The 8,828-nt window shown below is 39.3% G+C and overlaps 1 long non-coding RNA gene across 1 annotated transcript; it reads right to left on the bottom strand.

Moving 5' to 3' along the window:
* Positions 1-367: 367 nt before the first annotated feature.
* LOC110741412 lies at positions 368-5,254 on the bottom strand. The gene is made up of 3 exons (XR_002517573.2): positions 3,059-5,254; positions 2,817-2,953; positions 368-1,903 (listed from the first exon to the last, which is right to left on the bottom strand). It is a non-coding gene; the product is annotated as an uncharacterized LOC110741412 (long non-coding RNA).
* Positions 5,255-8,828: the final 3,574 nt, after the last annotated feature.

Genomic DNA, 8,828 nt, shown 5'->3' with positions numbered 1-8,828 from the left:
CCAAGCTGATTTGGCCTCCTCTGAGCCACCTAATAACCTGGAATAAACTTATATGCTTCAACCAGCTGAAGTAGGTCTTTTGTTTACAACTTAGAAGCTGAGTGATAATTGGTCATCTGTTTTGTGCCCATCATTGTCCTAGACACTGTCCTATTCTTTTTTTTTTTTTTTTTTTTTTTTGACAGAGTCTTGCTCTGTTGCCCAGGCTGGAGTGCAATGGCACAATCTCAGATCACTGCAAGCTCCGCCTCCCAGGTTCACGCCATTCTCCTGCCTCAGCCTCCTGAGTAGCTGGGACTACAGGCACCCGCCACCATGCCCAGCTAATTTTTTGTATTTTCAGTAGAGAGGGGGTTTCACCATGTTAACCAGGATGGTCTCGATCTCCTGACCTCATGATCCACCCGCCTCGGCCTCCCAAATTGCTGGGATTAGAGGCGTGAGCCACCACACCAGGCCTATTCTTTATCTCATTGGATTCTCATACAAAACTTACAAGATGAGTACAGTTTGTGCTGCTGAAGAAAAATGTGGTAAGGTAGTGGTATAGGATGAAGTGGGCAAAATCAACAGAAAAGAGATCATGAGGAGGATTCTTTGTCCAGCTGTTGAGTTTGGCCTTTGTCCTATTAAGCATGATACACATACCTGGCTGCAGAGCTGTGGGGGCAGCAGCTTCCACAAGGTGCCAGCATCCACAGACCCTTCCACGAGCTTCTCCTTTGCAATCCCAGGGGGCAGCTAGACATGCTAGACTTCTCAGATTCCCTCATAAGCACTGACTCACACCAGGCACTAGTGCTTCAGGGAAAGTGGCTAGAGACTATTCTATGACCCTCTGATTCCCTCCTCCAGCCAGGCCTTTACTTCTCAACTCTTCCACATTTTAAAATCACAATTGTAAAATCCAATTCTTCTGCTATAGTCATGATTTCCAAAATGTGTGATTCTCTTTCCCTGACTGGACTGTGACTGATACAATCAGCAAAATGAAAAGTGGAATGGGAAATAATATGTGTGGTAAAAATAAACTGTAGTGCATAATCCCATTCAAACCATTTTTAATGGAAAAATCTTGAGCTTTGGGTATCATTAAAGACTTGGATTTTAGTCTCAGTTTTGCCCCTTGTAGCTGTAGGATGTTCAGTAAATACCAAACATCTTCAGTTACCTCATTTTAAAATGAGGATCATAATACCTACGTCATGGGGTTACTGATGATAAAATGAGAATGTTTTAAAGTGTTGTGGACATAATAGACCCAAATATCAGAACCTTTCTATTTAATAATAAACTTTAAAAAACCAAATATAATGAGCACACATGTTTGTTGCCCATCCTAACTTGGAACTGTTGTTTTATATGGACTTTCAAGGTAAAAATACATATATTTATAAAATATATTGTTTTAAATAATATTTAAATATATTTACATATACATCTATAATTGTGATTGCTCTGGGTTTGCTTCCTCAAATTGGCTTTTAAAGGAGTCTATGTATACTGTGCTTCTTTTAATACATGTCAAAAAGAAAAGTAAACTTTCATAGGCAAGGGATTTTTAAGTTCTGGGAAGATAAAAATTTTATTTTTCACATTTATAAATATGAAAAAAAACATGTTGAACTAACATATACTTGATTGATAACAATGTGGGGTCACTGTTTACAAAGGACACATTCAAGCAATGAAATGAAAGCAGAAGGGTAGATAAGAGTTCATTGTACTCACGTGGAAAGGCACATCAGCAACTCTGAAGAGTTCTACCAAGGCCAGGTTCCCCAGTCTAAAGCCCCAGTGATGACTTGGCTCTTTGGACCCCAATATCCTCATCAATTACTATGAAGAAGGCTTAATGTGGACTCCTCCAAGTTCTATCAGTGTAGGTCCATGAATGTGAGCTCTGTTGGCAATAAATTTTATTTACTCAGTCCAACTCCTACTTGCCAAATGAGAAAAGTGGATGGTAATTAGATTTTTCCCAACTCTTGAATTAGACACTTTAAAAGAATAATCATAGCATGACGTGCATAACAAGACATTTTACTGAATGTTTTATATTCAGTATATAATTTAATCCTCACAAACCAATGATATAAAATTAATTTTTCCCCTTTTATAGACAAAGAAATAGAGGCAGAGCAAAGCTAAGTAACTCCTGTAATGGCATTCAGTTAAGAAGATGGACAAAGTCTTCACTATAATGCTGTGAAGGATATTGGCTCTGAATGTCAGACTGACCTGGTTCAAATCCTGACTTTACCATTTAGTACCTTTGTGGTTTGGGGCCAAATTACCTAACCACTCCAATGCTCCATTTTTCTTATCTGTTAGATGGTGATGATACCAGTTGTACTTTCCTTCAAGGGTTGCTGTGAAAATTAAATGAAATAATTTGTTTAGTGTTCAATAAGTGTTATCTATGCTGGAGATGATAATGATTTAACCTGTCTCCCATAGAGTGTTCTTTTAACAATGTCTAGTGTCCTGAGCAAATTGGCATTTCAAAGATCAAGCACTGTACACCAGTGTTGTTAGACAAATGTTCATCTTTTTAACCGGAAAGACCAATGCCACATACCTGACTAAGCTGTTTCACATTTCATATGTACTCACAAAGTCAAAAACATTGGCTCTTTTCAACAGATTGCTGTACATCATATTTATATGTTTCCCACCACCCACAGGAACACACTTGGCAATCCAGAAGTTTTTCAACATGCTAATTAATGCAAACAATTCATCTTGCCTTCACTTGAAAAGGGCAGGGGAATGTGTTAGATATCACTTTCATCTATTAGAAAATATTTACATACCTCTGAACTTTCTCCTACTTTACCCTCAGAACTGACAATGCCATCAGGACTTAATGGACAATCTCCCCCAGTGCCTAACGGCAAGAAACATCTTGACAACTTTGGGCTCTGCTGTGTTCATTAGGTTCAGAAAGGCCCTGAGAAGACAGCAAATGTATTCAGATTTTTATTTGTCTGCAGTTTGATGTAATAGTGTTTTATTTTTGGCCCCCAATTGCTCAGCAAAAGAAAAAAAAATAAACCTTGGTTAAGCTGCTGATTTCCTCTAAATCGCTGAGCACAGGGATTGTAGCTTGATGAAGTCATTTAGTGCTGGTTGTTTATATTCAAACCACGCCAGTGGCTCTTGCTGGAGTTTTTCATGAGGAATGTGATGATGTTTACTTCTTCATGGAGTTAAAATAACTATGCATTTACCAGTACTAACTTGCAAGGGATTTTCAAACTTTTATTTTATCTTGAGAGCTTTGAAATATACAATTTCATTTAGGTTGTCAGGGAAGAAAATGTCACAAGGAGAAATCATGTAAACTTTGACCAAATAAAATTAGTTGCAACTTCTCCAAATATTTCTAAGTTCATTGGTCATCAGGCTGCTTGAAGGTAGCATCCTTAGGCCATTCCCCAAAGAGTATTATGGAAGTCCATTTGGGTAGAAAAATTCATAGTTGTGGTATCAAAAATAAATGGAGAGAAGAAAGTGAGGGATGAGAGAACTTGTATAATAAATATACCTTGTCCCATTTTTTCTTTTTCTATTTTCTTTTCTGCTTTCTCTCTTCTCTCATACCAGAAGAGAAAAGGATATGCTGAGAAAGCAGGCTGTGCTTACTCAAAATGAGAAAAAAAAAATGAATTGGGAAAGCTGTTGGCTCTCCAGCCATCCATTCAATAAACATATATTTGTCGAATACCTGTAAAATGCTAGACATTATGCTAGAGATAAATAAACAAAATTGGCTGTTTCATCAATTCAGTCATTCATGCAATAAACATTACCAATTAGCCAATGTTTGATTCAGGAAAACTGAAAATAAACAATGATAACATATGGACAAATATATAAAAGTATTCAAAATGCTGGGGGAGCAAAAAATTAAGGAAATATCGAAGACAGCCTATATTATGTGTCTCAGAGGCTGAGTTTCAGAGGCCCTCAGGCCACCTCAGGACACACAGTAAAACTATCTCTGGCACTCTGCCTCCTCTCCTTGGCTGCCAAGGTGCTCGAGAAGCAGTGTGAGATGATGGAAAGGTTCTACTCTCTGGACCACATAGACCTGAGTCCACATCCTTTTTGTGCCAGACTGCTAATTGTCTTTCAACATCTCTTTTCCCCTTCTTCCTCAAAAACATAAATCTTGAATTTAGCTGGACATGTAGCCACCCAGAATAGACTATGTTTCCCAGTCTCTCTTGCAGCTGGGCAAGTCTTTGAGATATAGTTCGGATCAATGGTTGCAAGTAGAAATAGTGTTTGTCACTTCCAAGAAGTGTCCTTAAGAGAAGTGGAAATTCTCTTCTCCCTTTGTTTCCTCCTGCTAGCGAGTAGGTGGTGATCCACTGCAGCCATCTTGGACCATCAGATGGAACCCCTGTGTGGAGGATGGCAGAGAAAAATGATATGCAGAGTTTGACAATTGGGAAGCCTGATCCCAACCCTATGTTGCATGAGAGAGGAAAATACAACTCACATTTTGTTTTAGCTAATCTTGGGTTGCTGTCACTTGTAGTCAAAGCTAATTCTAACTAATACCAACAATGAGACCTTCAGCAAATATGACCTTAAACCTTCTGAGACTCAGTTTCCTAAAAATGAGGACAATAACATCTATTTTTATAATTGTTGAAAGGACTAAATTACAAGAATAAACACATTTAATTCACCTGGAATAATGCCAGATATCCAGTAGTATTAACAGCAGCTACTATTATAATAATGTTTTCTGCCTATTCAAAATTCCTGTTCCACGAGTGTCTCCAAAACTTTAATAGAATAAAAACTCCTATTCCCCAATAGTTGCACCAACCAGGGAGGTATTGATCTGATACAAGATATGTGGTATTTGAGGCCTAGCCTTCCCAGGAACTATATGGAACATGGCTCTTTTCCAGACATGGTGCAGCCTTGGGAGAGAAATGCATGGATTGATGGGGGAGGGAGAGGCTCCTTGCTATAGAGCGAGGCCAGCAGAATTGACTCTGATGATGGGCAGGGAAGCTAATATGATAATAAAAGCAATTGCATATCTTTCAAGTTGTCCCACCCTAAGATAACACTCCCTGCCCTACTGGCTTCTCTGCCCACCACTCAAAATACCATTCATAGAGACTTTCTGACATGCTGGACCAAAGTGGGAGCAAAATGGGAACATTATTTTTTATTTTTTATTATACTTTAAGTTCTACAGTACATGTGCACAACATGCAGGTTTGTTACACACGTATACATGTGCCATGTTGGTGTGCTGCACCCATTAACTCGTCATTTACGTTAGGTATTCCTCCTAATGCTACCCCTCCCCCTCCCCCACCCCACGACAGGCCCCAGTGTGTGATGAAAATGGGAACATTATTAAAGAGGAATTTCTCTTTGGTGGAATGTGTTTGGGGAACCATGGAGAGGATTTTTCTCTAGATAGGGGCTACATATTTTTCTTCCCCTCTAGAGGAAACAAAATCTCCCCCTTGTTTTGCCTGGTCACTTGTCCCTCTCATGATTTAAGGGGACTTGAGCAGCCTGTTGGACAAATGAGGCAGATTTTCAGCCCTTGGAGAAGCACCTGGGTTGGTTTAGTTTTACTGACAGCCAGACTGGGTTCCAATCCCTGTTGTGCCGCTTACCAGCTATGTGACCTAGGGCCAAAATTCACTCTTGTTCTCCAAGCTTCAGTTTCTTCACGCATAAATACAAAAATAAACCAAAAAAAAAAAAAAAAAAAAAAACCATGAAAAAAAAAAACAGTCGATCCAGTTACTTAAGTGCATAATTATGAACTTTAGAAACGAACTGGATATTAGCCCCTTGGTAATCACTTAGGTGGATTTCCTTAGTCCTTAGGTCACTCTTAACAATAAAAGTTAAGGGTCTGTTTTGAGGATGTGTGGACAATGGATATTAAATTACATTTGTTGGCTGAATCAGGCAGTCAGTCAGCAAACATTGATAGAGCACTCATAATGCATCAAGCTTTGCTCTAAGCACTAAGAATATTGAGAAGAACAAGAGAGACAAACACCAAAACTCTAGAAGCTCATTTTCTGGTGGGAGAGAGGGACAAAACAGACACAAAACACTGAAATAAAGTAATTTTGTGTACTGATAAATATTATAAAAAATAACAAAATAGGACTGTGATAGGAACTGCCTTGGGATGAGAGCAGGGGACGGACACTACTTTACATGGGGTGGTCAGGGAAGATAACTGAGAAAGCAGATTGTTTAGTAGAACATGAACTATGAAAAAGAGGCAGCTCTGCAAAGAGTATATGGAAAAACATTCTAAACAGAAGAAAAAGCAAGTGCAAAGACCCTGAAGTAGAACAAGTTAGTGTACATGTAGGCATAGAGTGACAAATGAAGGGGAAAAGGGAGGGAATTGAATCTGGAGAGGTGAGCTGAGTTGAAGATGTAGAAATCAGTTTGAAAGAGGCAGCTTATTTATTATCTGGTTATATAGTTTGAATATTTGCCCCTCCAAATCTCGTATTAAAATTTGATCCCCAATATTGGAGGTGAGGCCTAATGGGAGATGTTTGGGTCTTGAGGACTGATCCCTCATGAATGGCTTAGTGCCATCCTACGGTAATGAGTGAGTTCTTGCTCTCTTAGTTCAGCTCTCTCAAGAGCTGGTTGTTTATTTTTAATTTTTATTGTTTTTAAGACAGGATCTCGCTCTGTCACCCAAGATGGAGTGCAGTGGTGTGATCATAGCTCACTGTAGCCTTGGACTCTTGGTATCAAGCGATCTTCCCACCTCAGCCTCTCAAGTCACTGGGATTACAGGTATGAGTCACTATGCCAAGCCCAGAGAGCTGGTAATTTAAAAGAGCATTGCATCTCTGCCCCCTCTTCCTCCCTCTTTCACAATGTGACATGCTTGCTCCCCCTTCACCTTCTACCATGAGTGGAAGCTTCCTAAAGCCCTAAACAGAAGCAGATGCTGGTGCCATGCAGAACTGTAAGCTACATAAACTTCTTTCTTTATAAATTACCCACTCTCAGAGTTTCTTGTATGGCAACACAAAACAGACTAATACATATGTTTTATATTAGAGAGTGAAGGAAGATTCTAGATTTAATTCTCATTACAATAGGAAGCCTTTGAAGGGTTTTAACCAGGACAGTGATGTGCTCTAACCTATGCTTTAAAACATTGTCTGTGGCTCCCTCTGCAGAGGCTGGTGTGAAGAGGACAAGACTGAAGAAAAGAAGACACAGGAGGCCACTTCAGTAGTCCAGGTGAGAGCTGCAGTTATGGAGATGGGCCAACCAGGTAAGATTCAGCACATATTTTGGAAGGAGAGAATAAAGGACTTGCAGATAGACTGGTTGCATTGTATGTGCAAAGACGAGAAATCAAAGGTGTTTTACTTAAGGAGTGGGGGATATTAGGGTAGGAGATGATCAAAGAAGGTAGGCTTGGGAGAAATCCATCGTCCTTTTTTCAGACAAGCAAAGTTTGAGATGCTTATCGGGCATCCAAGTGGAAAAAAAAAAGTCAAGTGAGCAATTGGATGTATGATTCTGTAGCTAATGAGAAAGGTACTGGAGGAGCCACAGATGTGAGATTTGTCAGAATATAGATCTATTAAAAGCTATGGGATGGTGCATGCCTGTAGTCACAACTATTTGGGAGGCTGAGGTGGGAGGATTGCTTGAGCCCAGGAGTTCAAGACCAGTGTGGCAACGTAGTGAGACCCCTGTATCAAAACAGTAAATTACTTTCTTAAAAAAAAAGTCTGAGATGGAGTAAGATCACCCAAGAATGTAGGTATCAAGAGGACCAAGGAGAGAGCCTTCAGACACTCCAATATTTAGAGGTCAGTAAAGGACAAGTAGTCATCAGTGAGAAAAACCAAACCAATAAATATGCTGACACAGAAAACCAGAGACCTTGTATTTTAAGAAGGAAGTAATTAATTGTATCAAATGACACTGAGAAGTCAAGTAGGATGAGGGCAGAAAATTGCCCATTGACATTGGTGAGATTTGGGTCGCTGGCAACTTGAATATGGTAGGCATCCTCTTAAATAGCCTTCAATGGTCCTGGCTTCCTAGTATTCATGCCCTTGTGCAATTTCCTTCCCTTCATCATTTACTACATCTATTGACTTGTTTTTAATAGAATATGGCATAAGTTATACAATATCACTTCTGAAATTAGGTTATGAGAAGACTGTGGCTTCCCTCTTGTTGACTCTTTCTCCAGCATTTGGCTTGGGTGCCAGCATTGAGTAAACAGATAGTTAGGTTTAAACTGGGTTGGGATTTTTTAAGGCGATTATGATAGAGAAAGACAGTGGTGTACAACTTAATGGGGTTTGTAATGGAGAAGTTATATTGGTGGTCCATAAACTGTAAACTAAGTAAGTAAGAAGGTAAGTGAAGATATGAACTGTGTGCAGAGAGAGAAGTAGTGGATCAAAGAATTAGAAATGCAATTCGATGAGGCCTGGTGGCATACCAGAATAACTGAGAAAGGAAGATAAGAGATAGTCAGTAGAAAGAACAATGCTTTAAATAGATATTTCAAAACTGGTATTGATGAAGTAACATCTACAGTACAACCCTGAGCATAAATGGTCCACATGGAGCAAAGGAAAAAACTAAAGGTGTAGAATGAATCATTGATGTAGGTGTGGAAGTCATCCAGGATTTTGACAGCCACCATGGTAAAACTGACAGTAAGACAGATGCCAGGGCCATCAATTCATGATTCAATGTGAATGGCAAGTTGGTAGAGATAGAAACAAGAAGGGATAAAATGTTAATGGCATAATTTAAGAATC

Source organism: Papio anubis, chromosome 13 (genome assembly GCF_008728515.1).
Source record: "Papio anubis isolate 15944 chromosome 13, Panubis1.0, whole genome shotgun sequence".
NCBI lineage: Eukaryota > Metazoa > Chordata > Mammalia > Primates > Cercopithecidae > Papio > Papio anubis.
This window is presented reverse-complemented; position numbering and strand designations above follow the sequence as displayed.